We start from the raw sequence: 18,819 nt of genomic DNA, 5'->3' as shown, positions 1-18,819 counted from the left end.
GCTCGTCAAGTATAACCTGAGTATTCCGCGTGTGCAACTGTTTTGCACCCGTTGTATTTGAACGTAGAGCCTATCACACCCGATCATCACGTGGTGTCTCAGCATGAAGAACTTTCGCAACGGTGCATACTCAGGGAGAACACTTCTTGATAATTAGCGAGAGATCATCTTAAAATGCTACCGTCAATCAAAGCAAGATAAGATAAATAAAAGATAAACATCACATGCAATCAAAATATGTGACATGATATGGCCATCATCATCTTGTGCCTTTGATCTCCATCTCCAAAGTATCATCATGATTTCCATTGTCACCGGCATGACACCATGATCTCCATCATCTTGATCTATATCAATGTGTCGTCACATGGTCGTCTCGCCAACTACTGCTCTTGCAACTATTGCTATCGCATAGCGATAAAGTAAAGCAACTATTTTGCGCTTGCATCTTATGCAATAAAGAGACAACCATAAGGCTTCTGCCAGTTGCCGATAACTTCAACAAAACATGATCATCTTATACAACAACTTATATCTCATCACGTCTTGACCATATCACATCACAACATGCCCTGCAAAAACAAGTTAGACGTCCTCTACTTTGTTGTTGCAAGTTTTACGTGGCTGCTACGGGCTGAGCAAGAACCGTTCTTACCTACGCATCAAAACCACAACGATAGTTTGTCAAGTTGGTGCTGTTTTAACCTTCGCAAGGACCGGGCGTAGCCACACTCGGTTCAACTAAAGTTGGAGAAACTGACACTCGCCAGCCACCTGTGTGCAAAGCACGTCGGTAGAACCAGTCTAGCGTAAGCGTACGCGTAATGTCGGTCCGGGCCGCTTCATCCAACAATACCGCCGAACCAAAGTATGACATGCTGGTAAGCAGTATGACTTATATCACCCACAACTCACTTGTGTTCTACTCGTGCACAACATCAACGCATAAAACCTAGGCTCGGATGCCATTGTTGGGTAACGTAGTAATTTCAAAATTTTCCTACGCACACGCAAGATCATGGTGATGCATAGTAACGAGAGGGGAGAGTGTTGTCTACGTACCCTCGTAGACTGCAGCGGAAGCGTTATGACAACGCGGTTGATGTAGTCGTACGTCTTCACGGCCCGACCGATCAAGCACCGAAACTACGGCACCTCCGAGTTCTAGCACACGTTCAGCTTGATGACGATCTCCGGACTCCGATCCAGCAAAGTGTCGGGGAAGAGTTCCGTCAGCACGACGGCATGGTGACGATCTTGATGTTCTATCGTCGCAGGGCTTCGCCTAAGCACCGCTACAATATTATCAAGGAGTATGGTGGAAGGGGGCACCGCACACGGCTAAGAAAACGATCACGAGGATCAACTTGTGTGTCTAGAGGTGTCCCCTGCCCCCGTATATAAAGGAGCAAGGGGGGAGGAGGCCGGCCCTAGGAGGGGCGCGCCATGGGAGTAGGATTCCTACTCCTAGTTGGAGTAGGTTTCCTCCTTTCCTAGTCCAACTAGGAGAAGGGGGAAAGGGGGGGAAGAGGGGAAGGAAGGGAGAGAGGGGCCGCGCCCCAAACCCCTTGTCCAATTCGGACTGGGCTTGGGAGGGGCGTGCGCCACCTCCCGGTCCTTCCCACTAAGGCCCATTGCTTCTTCCTCGTATTCCCGTAACTCCCCGGTACCTCCGAAAATACCCGAATCACTCGGAACCTTTCCGACGTCCGAATATAGTCGTCCAATATATCAATTTTTACGTATCAACCATTTCGAGACTCCTCGTCATGTCCCCGATCTCATCCGGGACTCCGAACTCCTTTGGTACATCAAAACATATAAACTCATAATGAAACTGTCATCGAAACCTTAAGCGTGCGAACCCTACGGGTTCGAGAACAATGTAGACATGACCGAGACACGTCTCCGGTCAATAACCAATAGCGGAACCTGGATGCTCATATTGGCTCCCACATATTCTACGAAGATCTTTATCGGTCAGACCGCATAACAACATACGTTGTTCCCTTTGTCATCGGTATGTTACTTGCCCGAGATTCGATCGTCGGTATCTCAATACCTAGTTCAATCTCGTTACCTGCAAGTCTCTTTACTCGTTCCGTAATACATCATCTCGCAACTAACTCATTAGTTGCAATGCTTGCAAGGCTTATGTGATGTGCATTACCGAGAGGGCCCAGAGATACCTCTCCGACAATCGGAGTGACAAATCCTAATCTCGAAATACGCCAACCCAACATGTACCTTTGGAGACACCTGTAGAGCTCCTTTATAATCACCCAGTTACGTTGTGACGTTTGGTAGCACACAAAGTGTTCCTCCGGCAAACGGGAGTTGCATAATCTCATAGTCATAGGAACATGTATAAGTCATGAAGAAAGCAATAGCAACATACTAAACGATCGGGTGCTAAGCTAATGGAATGGGTCATGTCAATCACATCATTCTCCTAATGATGTGATCCTGTTAATCAAATGACAACATGTGTCTATGGTTAGGAAACATAACCATCTTTGATTAATGAGCTAGTCAAGTAGAGGCATACTAGTGACACTTTGTTTGTCTATGTATTCACACATGTATTATGTTTCCGGTTAATACAATTCTAGCATGAATAATAAACATTTATCATGAAATAAGGAAATAAATAATAACTTTATTATTGCCTCTAGGGCATATTTCCTTCAGTAAGTAATCCTATGCCGGACCTTCTGTCCTTTCATTTATCATGGCATCATTCTAAAGAGCCGCTCTTTGACCAGGATTGGATAACAAAGGCGATGATGATCAGGTGTTCGGCCCCCCTTCCTGAGGGCTTGGACAATCCGGTATTGGACAAGATGCTCGAGCCGACGCCTTATCCAGTGTCCTCAAAGGAAGATGATGGGGGGAATAAAGAGGGCGAAAGCGGGCCTCACTCGCTAATTATTTCAGCCGGGGGAATGAGCACATCTGCAAGGGAGGATAATCAAAGGGAAGAACCTGACATTCTCCCTCCCCGGGGAAGGAAGAGGACTACCTCTGAAGATCTAGAAACTAAGGTTTCAAAACGGGAGAAGAAATCTTCATCAGAGGGTCCTGCCTCAGAGGGTATTCTTGCCGCACAATATCCGCGTGGGGATCAGCCCTCTACCAAGCTGTAAGTAATCGAAAAGTACTTAACAGTGAAAACATCCTACCTTACTTCCGAAGACAATAACCGATGCTTATAAATTGTAGTCCGGATCGTAGCCCTTCTCGAAAGAGTTCATCTTCGGGGGATCTTCTTTCGGAGATGATGGAGAGCGAAACGCCTCCCGCGGACACCCCGTCTCAAGAAGCAGGCGACCTTGAAGTGTCGTCGTGAAGGGTATCTCTGGATCCACTAGGGCCAGAGGATAACCCTTTGGCTGCCTGGAATCCCCAGTATCCGGCTCCTAAGGAGAGCGACAGCAAGGGTCCGTACAGTGTGCGGTCGAACATGCTGAAGGATCTTTTGGGGCAAGCGGCCGTCTCGGAAGCGCATCGTACGCTAATGGGTACGGTAATTGAAAGGATTTCATCCGCTGAAAGCGGTTTGCATGAAGCCTTCATGAGTCTGCTGAAAGGCTTCGAGGTACGTGAAATAATGTATGTTTTTAACAGTACTGCATACGTTAGATATGCCTTATGCAGATAGTAGCCCCTGAGACTCTGGTTGTCGTCAAAAACAGCAGCAAACAGAGGATCATAGTCCTAGGTAATAACCAGACCGCCTTTATGTGCAGGTGGCTGAAGCTCCGGTGCCTAGCCGGACTGATGGTTTTGCCGAGATAAAGCGGTAACTTGATGCGGCAACGCCGACAGCGTGCTTGTCAACAAGCGGCTTGACGAGGCACAAGGTGAGTGATTTTTCTGGTGATCGTCACATAATAAGAGTAGCATGATGCCAGTATCTTTAATGTGTTGTGACTGCAGATGGAGCTGCCACCGTGGAGATCCTTCGGGCGGAGCTTGCCCGAGCCAAGGAGCAAGCAAGGAGTAGCAATGCGGCCACTTTAAAGGCGGACGAAGAATTAAGGGCCGAACAGGCCGCGCATTGCGAGAGCAAGGAAAAAATAGCCAAGATGGCTATAGAGTTAAAAGATGTTGCTGACCGTTACCAGTTTCTTAAAGAAGAGAACTGGGCGAAGGCAACGGACCTGGAGAAGGCCCGGGTGGCTGCCAAGGAAGCCCGCTCGAAAATTAGAGCGACGAAGGAGGAGCTGAATCAAGCTGCAGATATCGTGTCTGGGAAGCCCTTCTTATTGCGGACTAAGTTCGGAGATCCGAAGTATGCTCCTCTGGACCGGCTATGGAGTTCTACGGACGCGTACATGGATTTGGCTGCAAGTGTTGCTGATGCGGCCGAGTACTTCAAGGATTAGAAAGGTCCCGAAGTGGAAAAACTGTTCTGGTCACAGTTCCACGCTCCAGTCCGTTCGCTGTTGTTGAATGAGCGATTGGCCGAGTGGGCCGAGCTCCATAGGTTGTCCGGACTTGCCATGAGGTCCGTTGTGGATCACCTGTGGCCGGGAGGGCCAAGGCCGATAGCTACTTTAGCTCAGTGCAACAATTCCTTGGTGTTGTGCCACACATCGATGTTGTAAAGAGATCAGCGTGCATAGAGGGTGCGGGGATGGCCTTTGCCCGTGTCAAGACATACTGGGCGGAGATGGAGGCCACCACTGTTGCGACACAGGGTTCGGCCGTAAGCCGAGTGGCTGCCGAGCACTACTTTGAAGAAGTTCTTGACGGCGCTCGTTCAATATAGGCTCAGTGCTCGAAGAATGTTATGTTCAAGTGACATGTATTCCCATTGTAAAAGCAATGTTTTATTGAATTATCAAGGCTGTATTTATACTTTTGCCCGAAAGTACTATGGTGCCTCTTGTGCGGCCGTTTATGTATATATGTGTATAACCTGAAAGTTTGCAGTCGTCGGCTTCCGCCCCCACGCATATAATGCGGGGGTGTTCGCAAAAGATGCATATCCACACTTGATCCAGTGTCTTGGTCCGTTAAGGAGGTGATAGCGTAGTGAACGAGGCAATCGGACTATATTGCTTTAACACTTTCACTTAGCCATAGGAGTTTGACAGTGGGGCTACTATATAGCCCCTGGTACTTCTGCGCTCGTCCGAATACGGGGCGCGTACGTACATGACCGGGAAGTGGTCCTTCGTTAATGCGGAGGAATCCTGAAGATTCCGATGAGTCATCGAGTGGTTAACCAGTCTCTCGCTATATCATGACAGTCAGTTTTCGGCTTTCTCTACTGAGGTGCTCATCCGGATGAACCAGGGCACAATCGCAGTAGTTCTCCCAGTGCTACCTTAGCCGATATAACGGAACGTAAGGTACCAAAACGTGGGAGCCGGGGAAACCCAACATTTGACCAAAGACATGATTCGAAGCTGATGCATATAGGGCCAAACTCGCGACGCCGAACACTCCCTAAGGTGTTCGGTCTTTATAACATACACCGGGCTAAACAATTCCCTTAATAAGAAACCCCATGTGTCCAGGTACGTGCAAAATCCTGGCGTGGCCACATGCCAATAACGCCGGCATCCTTCTCGGTTGTGTGGAGTATCCAGAGGATGTGAGCAACAAGAGACAGTAAAAAAGGTTTACGCAGGGTCTTGATCTAAAGAGAAACCTTTGGGCGGGTCCCTGCTGCACGTCTGCACCTGTGTCTCCGTTGTGCCGTGTCCTGGACGGGTGTAGCACGATTGTCATCTGCAAAAGGAAAGAGCTTAGGTGAAAGTTGTCGTGCCAAAAAAAGAAAGAAGAGTTGGTTATTATCAATGAACTATCAAAATTCAAGAGAAACCAAGTTGAGCCGGGCTGGCCCTGATTACACGCGGGAAGCCCCTGGTATCATTTTATGAGGGTTCGAAAACCAATCTCATGTAAATATGATGGAACACCGGATTCGTCTAACCGTGTCCGTGGTCTTGACGACCTTCCATTTTTCTGGTTGGTGAGGCCGTCTAGTTCGCGGCTGTTAGAGCCGCCGCGTCCTCTTCCGTACGTAAAAAACGTTCAGTATTTCCGCTAACTGTGATGATGCCATGTGGACCGGGCATCTTGAGGTTGAGAAAAGCATAATGCGGTATTGCGTTAAAACGAGCGAAAGCCGCCCTCCCGAGTAGTGCTTGATAATCACTTCGGAATGGAGCGATGTGAAAAGTTAACGTTTCGCTTCGGAAGTTATCGGGAGAACTGAATACCACCTCTAGTAGTAGAGAGCCCGTACAGCGGGCCTCTTGGCCTGGTATTACTCCCTGGAAGGTAGTATTACTGTGGCTTATTTGTGTTGGTTCTATCCCCATTTTGCGGACTGTGTCCTGATATATCAGATTTAGATCATTGCCGCCGTCCATGAGGACCCTTGTGAAATGGTACCCATTTATTAATGGGTCTAACACCAAGGCCGTCAGTCCTTCGCGCCGGATATTTGTATCGTGATCCCTACGATCAAAAGTGATCGGGCAGGCCAACCAGGGGTTGAACCTAGGAGTGACGGGCTCTATGGCGTGTGTGCATCGGAATGCGTGATTGCTTCTCCTCTTTGTCACATGGATCACGTTTACTGTTTTAACCTCTGGTGGGAACTTTTTCTGTCCTCTGGCGTTTTGGTGGCGAGGTTCATCTTCGTCTTCGCTTGGTGTCTCTTCCCCTTTGTGTTCGGCGTTTAGCTTACCGGCCTACTTGAAGACCCAACATTCTCTGTGGGTATGATTTGCAGGTTTGTCTGGGGTGCCGTGAATCTGACAGAGTTTGTCAAGAATTTTGTTTAGGCCAGATTGTCCTTCTCTGCTGCCTTTGAAAGGCTTTTTTCCGCTGACCTAGTCGGGAGCCCCTGAATCCGACGTTTATCGCCGTGTTATCTGGGCTACCTTCTTTATTTCGACGCTTGTTTTTGTTGCATCGTGGTTTACCATTGCCATCCCTGACTTCGGATGTGCTTGGGTCGCTGGTGCTGCTACGGGCCAACCAGTTGTCCTCGCCCACACAAAAGCGGGTCATGAGGCTTGTTAGGGCTGCCATTGTTCTCGGTTTTTCTTGACCGAGGTGTCTGGCGAGCCATTCGTCTCGGACATCGTGTTTAAAAGTTGCTAAGGCTTCGGCGTCCGGACAGTCGACAATTTGGTTCTTCTTGGTGAGGAACCTGTTCCAAAGTTTTCGGGCGGGCTCTTCGGACTGTTGGATTATATGACTTAAATCATCTGCATCCAGAGGTCGAACATAAGTCCCTTGAAAATTGGCCCGAAAAGCATCCTCGAGCTCCTCCCGACTTCCAATTGAGTTTTCGGGGAGGCTTTTCAGCCAGTGCCGAGCTGGCCCTTTAAGCTTGAGGGGCAAGTATTTAATGGATGGAGATCATCTCCACGAGCCATATAAATATGGAGGATGAAGTCCTCTATCCAGACTCCAGGGTCTGTGGTTCCGTCATACGCCTCTATGTTCACCGGTTTGAATCCCTCTGGGAATTCGTGATCCAACACCTCATCAGTGAAACATAAGGGGTGTGCGGCGCCCCTGTAATGGGATGCGCCATGGTGTTTGGACGGTTGTAGTATTTGGTGTTGGTTGTGTACCGTAGCGTGCTTCCTAGATCCATAGATAGATCTGGTCGCGCTGAATTTCTGACGCAAGTTCTCACGTAGATCGTGTGTTGACTTATGCACGACTTTGTTAGCCGCTCTATCAGGTTCGCAGGGTGGTGGATCCGGCCGGTTGGCCATATCACTTTTCGGCTGTATGGGCTCTAAGGCCTCATCGTCGAATTCTGGTAATAGCTTGCGCTTTGGATAGCTATTTTTATGGTAACTTCCACCATACTTTGTTACTTTGTTCCACTTGGTGTTGAGCGTATCTTGTGCAACTTTGAGCCGTTGCTTCTATTTCTTCAGGCTCCTCGTTGTGGCAATAAGCCTTCTGCGGAGGTTCTCTTGCTACAAGTGTGTTTCCTGGATGATGTGTGCATCTTCGTCTGGACCGCTTTCTTCCCCAGACGGGGTTTGATGAGGCTTATCCTTGGCGTCATCGTGTTCGGACGTCGGATCCGTACTATGTTTGCAATTTGCATCTTGATCGTTTTCTGCCACCGGGGTGGTGCAGTTGTCATTTCTTCCAGAGTCGAGTGGACTATTATTCCCTCTTGTGTTGTTATCGCTGTTTTTGCTATGGCGGGACTTAGGGCGGCGCCGCTGACGTCGGCGCTTGGGTTTCTTGGAGGGTGCATCCCCCGCTGTCTCTTCGCCATTGCCCTCTCTGGGTGTATCCACCATGTATACGTCATGTGATGAAATGGTGGTCCCGCGCCCTGTGGGCGGTGGTTCCTGTTTGTCTCCAGCATCATCGTCCATACCGTCGATGTCTTCGGAGTCAAAGTCGAGCATGTCGGTTAAGTCGTCGACAGTGGCTACTAAGTGGGTGGTGGGTGGGCAGCGAATTTCTTCGTCGTTCGCATCCCATTCTAGCCGGACATAGTTCGGCCAAGGTTCTCCTGATAGGGAGAGGGACCTTAATGAATTTAGCACATCTCCGAAAGGTGAGTGTTGAAAGATATCCGCGGAGGTGAAATCCATGATCGGTGCCCAGTCGGACTTGACGGGCACGGATGTGAGCAGCTCGGAGTCCATGGCCGGAGATGAATCCAGTGGTTCGGCGGCACGGCTCTCGTAAGGGGTGATGTCAGTATCCGGCTCTATCGCCACTGAGAGTGCGACCTCCATGGCGGGGTCCATCCCTCCACTCTCGGATGGCGCGACTTGCTCCGGATTGAAAGCCGGAGTGGTTGCGGATGCGATCTCCCGGACATCGTTCGACGGCAGAGTTACGTCATGCTTGTCGCGATTGTGCGGCGCGTCCGACATGGGCTCGAATCCGTCGAAGATCAAGTCTCCGTGGATGTCGGTCGTGTAGTTCAAGTTTCCAAATCTGACCTGATGGCCAGGGGCGTAGCTTTCGATCTGCTCTAGATGGCCAAGCGAATTGGCCCGCAGAGTGAAGCCGCCGAATACGAAGATCTGTCCGGGGAGGAAAGCCTCACCCTGGACCGCATCGCTAGCGATGATCGAAGGAGCCATCAAGCCTTGCGGTGACGACACAGTGGAACTCTCAATGAAAGCACCAATGTCGGTGTCAAAATAGGCGGATCTCGGGTAGGGGGTCCCGAACTGTGCGTCTAAGGCGGATGGTAACAGGAGGCAGGGGACACGATGTTTACCCAGGTTCGGGCCCTCTTGATGGAGGTAATACCCTACGTCCTGCTTGATTGTTCTTGATGATATGAGTATTACAAGAGTTGATCTACCACGAGATCGAAGAGGCTAAACCCTAGAAGCTAGCCTATGGTATGATTGTCCGTTGTCCTACGGACTAAAATCCTCCGATTTATATAGACACCGGAGGGGGCTAGGGTTACACAAGGTCGGTTACAAAGGTGGAGATATACATATCTGTATTGCCTAGCTTGCCTTCCACGCCAAGTAGAGTCCCATCCAGACACGGGACGAAGTCTTCAAACTTGTATCTTCATAGTCCAATAGTCCGGTCAAAGAATATAGTCCGGCTGTCTGGAGACCCCCTAATCCAGGACTCCCTCACCTAGGTTGGCTCATCATGGGGGATTGCTCCTGGGCTGAGCGGGCCATGGCTTGCTTCTACCTAAGGTGGTAGCCTTGCCAATGATCTTCTTGTAAGGCAAAGCTTGTTTTCGGAATATTTTGTTCTCCATTAGCAAAAGGGGAAATATAACAAGCTCACGATCCACCCGTCTGAACCTCTTGCCTGACACGATCAGTAAAAAGGAAAATATAACTTGCTACATTTGTTCTCCATTTGCACCCTCTTATAGCAGAATGGGAAGTATAAGAAACCCACGATTCACCTGTTTGCACCCCCTTACACGACGCAATTAGCAGAAGGAAGATATAACAATCCCACAATTCGCCCGCTTGCAAACACTTGTATGATACGCCGGTTTGCCCCCCCCCCTACGTGACACAATCGGTAGAAGCAGGAATATAACAACCCCATGATAACCCACAAGTATAGGGGATCACAACAGTTTTCGAGGGTAGAGTATTCAACCCAAATTTATTGATTCGACACAAGGGGAGCCAAAGAATATTCTCAAGTATTAGCAGCTGAGTTGTCAATTCAACCACACCTGGAAACTTAGTATTTGCAGCAAAGTGTTTAGTAGCAAAGTAATATGATAGTAGTGGCAATGATAATAAAAGGTAATGATAGCAAAAGTAATGTTTTTGGTATTTTGTAGTGATGATAGCAATAGCAACGGAAAAGAAAATAAGCGAAGAACAATATATGGAAAGCTCGTAGGCAATGGATCGGTGATGGAGAATTATGCCGGATGCGGTTCATCATGTAACAGTCGTAACATAGGGGGACACAGAACTAGATCCAGTTCATCAATGTAATGTAGGCATGTATTCCGAATATAGTCATACGTGCTTATGGAAAAGAACTTGCATGACATCTTTTGTCCTACCCTCCCGTGGCAGCGGGGTCCTTACGGAAACTAAGGGATATTAAGGCCTCCTTTTAATAGAGTACCGAAACAAAGCATTAACACATAGTGAATACATGAACTCCTCAAACTACAGTCATCACCGGTAAGTATCCCGATTATTGTCACTTCGGGGTTAACGGATCATAACACATAATAGGTGATTATAGACTTGCAAGATAGGATCAAGAACTCTCATATATTGATGAAAACATAATAGGTTCAGATCTGAAATTATGGCACTCGGGCCCTAGTGACAAGCATTAAGCATAGCAAAGTCATAGCAACATCAATCTCAGAACATAGTGGATACTAGGGATCAAACCCTAACAAAACTAACTCGATTACATGATAGATCCCATCCAACCCATCACCGTCCAGCAAGCCTACTATGGAATTACTCACGCACGGCGGTGAGCATCATGAAATTGGTGATGGAGGATCGTTGATGATGACAATGGCGACGGATTCCCCTCTCCGGAGCTCCGAACAGACTCCAGATCATCCTTCCCGAGAGGTTTTAGGGCTTGGCAGCGGCTCCGTATCGTAAAACGCGATGAATTCTTCTCTCTGATTTTTTTCTCCCCGAAACACAATACATAGAGTTGGAGTTGGAGTCAGAGGAGCTCCAGGGGGCCCACGAGGTAGGGGGCACGCCCCCCACCCTCGTGGACCGGTGGTTGGCCCCCTGGCCTTCATCTTTTGCAGGTATTTTTTATTTTCTAAAAAGTTGCTCCGTGAAGTTTCAGGTCATTCCGAGAACTTTTGTTTCTGCACATAAATAACACCATGGTAATTCTGCTGAAAACAACGTCAGTCCGAGTTAGTTCCATTCAAATCATGCAAGTTAGAGTCCAAAACAAGGGCAAAAGTGTTTGGAAAAGTAGATACGACGGAGACGTATCAACTCCCCCAAGCTTAAGCCTTTGCTTGTCCTCAAGCAATTCAATTGACAAATTGAAAGTGATAAAGAAAAACTTTTACAAACTCTGTTTGCTGTTGTTGTTGTAAATATGTAAAGCCAGCATTCAAGTTTTCAGCAAAGATTATAACTAACCACATTCACAATAATGCTTAGGTCTCAAGTTTACTCATATCCATGGCATAATTAACTAGCGAGCAATAATAATAAATCTCGGATGACAACACTTTCTCAAAACAATCATAATATGATATAACAAGATGGTATCTCGCTAGCCCTTTCTGAGACCGCAAAACATAAATGCAGAGCACCTTTAAAGACCAAGGACTGACTAGACATTGTAATTCATGGTAAAAGAGATCCAGTCAAGTCATACTCAATGTAAACTAACGGTAATGGATGCAAATGACAGCAGTGCTCTCCAACTGGTGTTTTTAATAAGAGGATGATGACTCAGCATAAAAGTAAATAGATAGGCCCTTCACAGAGGGAAGCAGGGATTTGTAGAGGTGCCAGAGCTCAGTTTTGAAATAGAGGTGAATAATATTTTGAGCGGTATACTTTCATTGTCAACATAACAACCAAGAGATGGCGATATCTTCCATGCTACACACATTATAGGGGGTTCCCAAACAGAATGGTAAGTTTATACTCCCCCTTCCACCAACAAGCATCAATCCATGGCTTGCCCGAAACAACGAGTGACTCCAACTAACAAGAGTCCTAGGGGGGTTTTGTTTGCAATTATTTTGATTTGATTTGCATAAAGCATGGGACTGGGCATCCCGGTGACCAGCCACTTTCTCGTGAGTGAGGAGCGGAGTCCACTCCTCTTGAGAATAACCCGCCTAACATGGAAGATACGGACAGCCCTAGTTGATACATGAGCTATTCGAGCATACAAAACAAGATATTTATTTGAAGGTTTAGAGTTTGGCACATACAAATTTACTTGGAACAGCAGGTAGATACCGTATATAGGTAGGTATAGTGGACTCATGTGGAATAACTTTGGGGTTTAAGGGATCTGATGCACAAGCAGTATTCCCGCTTAGTACAGGTGAAGGCTAGCAAAAGACTGAGAAGCGACCAGCTAGAGAGCGACAACAGTCATGAACATGCATTAAAATTAATCAACACCGAATGCAAACATGAGTAGGATATAATCCACCATAAACATAAATATCGTGAAGGCTATGTTGATTTTGTTTCAACTACATGCGTGAACATGCGCCAAGTCAAGTCACTTAAATCATTCAGAGGAGGATACCACCCTATCATACCACATCACAACCATTTTAATAGCATGTTGGCACGCAAGGTAAACCATTATAAGCTCCTACCTAATCAAGCATGGCACAAGAACTATGATCTCTAGTTGTCATTGCAAACATGTTTATTCATAATAGGCCGAATCAAGAACGATGAACTAATCATATTTACAAAAACAAAAGAGGTCAAGTTCATACCAGCTTTTCTCATCTCAATAAGTTCATCATATAATCATCATTATTTCCTTTCACTTGCACGACCGAACGATGTGAATAATAGTAATTATGCATGTGCATTGGACTAAGCTGGAATTTGCAAGCATTCAATAAACAGGAGAAGACAAGGCAATATGGGCTCTTTTGTCACATCAACAATTATGCATATAAGAGCCACTTCAACAATTTAATCATGGTCTTCTCCTATCGACCCTCAAAGAAAAGAAAAGAAATAAAACTATTTACACGGGAGAGCTCCCAACAAGTAAAAGAAGAACAGGAAATCTTTTTGGGTTTTCTTTTTAATTACTACTACAAACATTGAAAGTAAACTAATTAAAAGCTACAACTAATTTTTTTGGTTTTTCTTAAGGTTTACTAAACACACAAAAAGAAAGCATAAAAAGGAAAGTAAACTAGCATGGATGATACAATGAAAAAGTATGAGCACCGACATCTAGCAATGAGTGTGTGAACATAAATGTAATGTCGGTGGGAAATATGTACTCCCCCAAGCTTAGGCTTTTGGCCTAAGTTGGTCTATGGCCACGGCTGGCCTGGCAGATATCCATAATAATAGTTGGGGTCGTACTGCGAAGAAGAAGAAGACTCCGATTGCCACTGGATGGCAATCATCTTCGGATCCCACTGGTAATTAGATTGTCGTGGAGGATCAACTTGTGGTTCCGGCTCTGGCTCTGTGGCTGATGTAGGGTTCTGATAGGCATGAATAGCCTCTAACGGAACAAGGTACTGGCCTGCAGATAAATCAAACAAGAAAGGAGCAGGCAGGGTAATAGTTCAGGATAATGTTTATCAAAGAACAATTTGTATTTAAGCTCTCCTTCCCTATTCTTAACAATAAAATCATGTGCCACCATACTTTTATAATCTAAATAAACACGAGGCATCACTTTTTCTTCCTTCTCATAATGCTTAATAGGTATGTTAAAATGTGCAGCTAGGCGTGAAGCATAGATGCCTCCGAAGATGGGGCCCTTTGTACGGTTCAGACTTAACCGTTTAGCAATAATGCCGCCCATACTAACAGAGTTATCACCGAATAAACCGTGGAGCAAAATAATAATATCAGGGACACTAAGGTTTCCACAGTTTCCGCGACCAATTAAACAACGACTAGCAAATAATGCAAAATAGCGTAAAACAGGAAAATGTATGCTAGTGATTCGTGCATCGGAAACCTTCCTTGTTTCCCCTACAGTGATAGTATCAATAAACCCATCCACATCCTCGCGATGTGGTTCCTCTGTCTTGACCTCGAAAGAAACTAAACAAACCCGACAAAAATCATAAAGCGACATCTCCTTATGCTCATCATATAAATGAAACTCCACCGTAGGTGGTGAGCTCCTAGAATGGAAATGAAAGTTTTGCACAAAGATATTTGTGAGTAAGAGATACTGATCGCGTTGGTCGTGGAGGAAAGCGGTGAGGCCTGCATTCTTAGCCAATTCATAAAAATCTTCATAAATCCCGGCTTCTCTCAAGAAATCATCGGAAGGCCATTCACACGACCGAACCTCCACGGTGCGAGGCAGATTATACTTGGGCTTCTGTGCCTTTTCCTTCGAGCTTCGGCTCGATGAGCCCTCAAAAGTCTCTTCATTATTTTCTGAAAAATTCTGAAATTTTTAGTAACTTTAAAATAAAAGTAAACCAAAATCAATAATATTGATAACAACTACTCCTACAAGTGCCTAGGGCCTTCATGCATCAAAACTACTTGGAACCATATAAATTTGACATGCAAGCTCAAGAACATGGTCACCTAGACAGCAAAAATTTGCAATGGATAAAGCACTAGAACAAAAACTAATTGGACCAATGGAGGAGTTACATACCAAGGAACAATCTCCCCAAGCAGTTTTGTGAGAGGTGCTTTGAGCAAGGAGATCGAAAATGGTAGCAAAACGAGCTTGGACTCGGGTATGAACTGGATATTTGTGTTTGGGGGAGGAAGAAGGAGTGTCTGGGTGAAAGGATAAGTGGAGGAGGGTCACCGTGGGCCCACGAGGCAGGGGGGCGCGCCCTCCACCCTCATGGCCAGGTGGATAACCCCCCCTGTTGTGTTCTCAGTGCCAAATATTCTCAAATATTCTATAAAAAATCATATTTAAATTTCAGGGCATTTGGAGAAATTTTATTTTTGGAGTATTTTTATATTACACGGATAATCAGATAACAGACAGAAAAATACTATTTTTATTTTTTATTTAATATAAATAACAGAAAGTAAGAGGAGGGTACAGAAGGTTGTGCCTTCTAGTTTCATCCATCTCATGGTCATCAAAAAGAATCCACTAACAAGGTTGATAAAGTCTTGTTAACGAACTCATTCCGAATAACATGGAACTAGAGAAATTTCGAATAACACTATGTTACCTCAACGGGGATATGCACATCCCCAATAAAAAGAATATCATATTTCTTCTTGACAGTAGGAGGGGAAATTCAAAACCTCCAAATATAATCGATGGAATTTTTCCAATAGAGTTGATACTATGAACTTGAGGTTGTTTCCTAGGAAAGTGTACCGTGTGCTCATTACCATTAACATGAAAAATGACATTGCCTTTAGTGCAATCAATAACAGCCCCTGCAGTATTCAAAAAGGGTCTTCCAAGAATAATAGACATACTATCGTCCTCGGGAATATCAAGAATAACAAAGTTCGTTAAATAGTAATGTTTGCAACTACAACAGGCACATCCTCACAAATACCGACAAGTATAGCAGTTGATTTATCAGCCATTTGCAAAGATATTTCAGTAGGTGTCAATTTATTAAAATCAAGTCTACAATATAAAGAGAGAGGCATAACACTAACACCGGCTCCAAGATCACATAAAGCAGTTTTAACATAGTTTCTTTTAATGGAGCATGGTATAGTTGGTACACCGGGATCTCCAAATTTCTTTGGTATTCCACCCTTAAAAGTATAATTAGCAAGCATGGTGGAAATTTCAGCTTCCGGTATCTTTCTCTTATTTGTAACAATATCTTTCATATACTTAGCATAAGGATTCATTTTGAGCATATCAGTTAACCGCATACGCAAAAAGATAGGTCTAATCATTTCAGCAAAGCGCTCAAAATCTTCATCATCCTTTTTCTTGGATGGTTTGGGAGGAAAAGGCATGGGTTTCTGAACCCATGGTTCTCTTTCTTTACCATGTTTTCTAGCAACAAAGTCTTTCTTATCATAACATTGATTCTTTGATTGTGGGTTATCAAGATCAACAGCAGGTTCAATTTCTATATTATTATCATTACTAGGTTGAGCATCATCATGAACATTATCATTAACCTTATTACTAGTTTCAAGTTCATTACCAGATTGTGTTTCAGCATCAGAAATAGAAATATCATTTGGGTTCTTAGGTGTTTCAACAATAGGATCACTAGAAGCATGCAAAGTCCTATCATTTTTCTTTTTCTTCCTTTTAGAAGGACTAGGTGCGTCCACATTATTTCTCTGAGAATCTTGCTCAATTCTCTTAAGGTGGCCTTCAGGATACAAAGGTTCCTGAGTCATTTTACCACCTCTAGTCATAACTCTAACAACATTATCATTATTCTTACTATTCAATTCATTGAGCAAATCATTTTGAGCTTTAAGTACTTGTTCTACTTGAGTGGTAACCATAGAAGCATGTTTACTAATAAGTTTAAGTTCACCTTTGACATTAGCCATATAATCACCCAAGTGTTCAAGCATATTTGAATTGTATTTCAATTGTCTACCAAAATAAGCATTAAAACCTTCTTGCTTAACCATAAATTGATCAAACTCATCTAAGCATGGGCTAGCAAACTTAGTAAATGGGATTTCAGCTTTATCATATCTATAGAGAGAAATTACCTTTACTACCTGTGTCGGGTTATCAAGACCATGAGTTTCTTCAATAGGTGAAGGATTAATACCATATGTTTCTTCAACAGACGGTAAATTAAGACCATGTATTTCTTCAATAGGAGGTAAATTCTTAACATCTTTAGCTTTAATACCTTTTTCTTTCATAGATTTCTTTGCCTCTTGCATATCTTCAGGACTGAGAAATAGAATACCCCTCTTCTTCGGAGTTAGTTTGGGAATAGGCTCAGGAATTGGCTCCGGAGGTGTCGAATTATTTTCATTTGTCAACATATTATTCAATAGAATTTCAGCTTCATCCGGTGTTCTTTCCCTGAAATCAGATCCAGCACAACTATCCAGGTAATCTCTGGAGGCATCGGTTAGTACATTATAAAAGATATCAAGTATTTCATTTTTCTTAAGAGGATGATCAGGCAAAGCATTAAGTAATTGGAGAAGCCTCCCCCAAGCTTGTGGGAACTCTCTTCTTCAATTTGCGCAAAATTATATATATCCCTTAAAGCAGCTTGTTTCTTATGAGCAGGGAAATATTTAGCAGAGAAGTAATAAATCATATCCTGGGGACTACGCACACAACCAGGATCAAGAGAATTAAACCATATCTTAGCATCACCCTTTAATGAGAACGGAAATATTTTAAGGATATAAAAGTAGCGAGCTCTCTCATCATTAGTGAACAGGGTAGCTATATCATTTAATTTAGTAAGATGTGCCACAACAGTTTCAGATTCATAGCCATGAAAAGGATCAGATTCAACCAAAGTAATTATATCATGATCAACAGAGAATTCATAATCCTTATCAGTAACACAGATAGGTGAAGTAGCAAAAGCAGGGTCAGGTTTCATTCTAGCATTTAGAGATTGCTGATTCCACTTAGCTAATAACCTCTTGAGTTCGTATCTATCTTTGCAAGCTAAAATAGCTAAAGAAGCTTCTTTATCAAAAACATAACCCTTAGGAATAACAGGCAAGTCTTCATCGTCACTTTCATCAGTATTATCAGATTCAATATTTTCAATCTCTCTAGCCCTAGCAAGTTGTTAGTCAAGAAATTCACCAAGTGGCACAGTAGTATCAAGCATAGAAGTAGTTTCATCATAAGTATCATGTATAGCAGAAGTGGCATCATCAATAACATGCGACATATCAGAACGAATAGCAGAAGCAGGTTTAGGTGTCGCAAGCTTACTCAAAACAGAAGGTGAATCAAGTGCAGAGCTAGATGACAGTTCCTTACCTCCCCTCGTAGTTGAGGGATAAATCTTGGTTCTTGGATATTTCAAGTTCTTTATGATGATAAGCAGATATAAATCCCAAGTGACTCAAAGAATAGAGCTATGCTCCCCGGCAACGGCGCAAGAGAATAGTCTTGATAACCCGCAAGTATAGGGGATCGCAACAGTTTTCGAGGGTACAGTATTCAACCCAAATTTATTGATTCGACACAAGGGGAGCCAAAGAATACTCTCAAGTATTAGCAGCTGAGTTGTCAATTCAACCACACCTGGAAACTTAATATCTGTTGGGGAACGTTGCAGAAAATTAAAATTTTTCCTACGGTTTCACCAAGATCCATCTATGAGTTCATCTAAGCAACGAGTCTAGGGAGAGAGTTTGCATCTACATACCACTTGTAGATCGCGTGCGGAAGCTTGCAAGGTGATGATGTAGTCGTACTCGACGTGATCCAAATCACCGATGACCAGCGCCGAACGGACGGCACCTCCGCGTTCAACACACGTACGGGACGGGAGACGTCTCCTCCTTCTTGATCCAGCAAGGGGGGAGGAGAGGTTGATGAAGATCCAGCAGCACGACGGCGTGGTGGTGGATGCAGGGCGTCACAGCAGCAGGGCTTCGCCGAGACAACGAGGGAGAGACGTAACGGGGGGAAGTGGAGGCGCCAGGGGCTGGTGTATGAAGTCCCTCCTCTCCCCCACTATATATAGGGGTGCCTAGGGGG

This window comes from Triticum dicoccoides, chromosome 1A, assembly GCF_002162155.2.
Source record: "Triticum dicoccoides isolate Atlit2015 ecotype Zavitan chromosome 1A, WEW_v2.0, whole genome shotgun sequence".
NCBI classification, from domain to species: domain Eukaryota; kingdom Viridiplantae; phylum Streptophyta; class Magnoliopsida; order Poales; family Poaceae; genus Triticum; species Triticum dicoccoides.
This window is presented reverse-complemented; position numbering follows the sequence as displayed.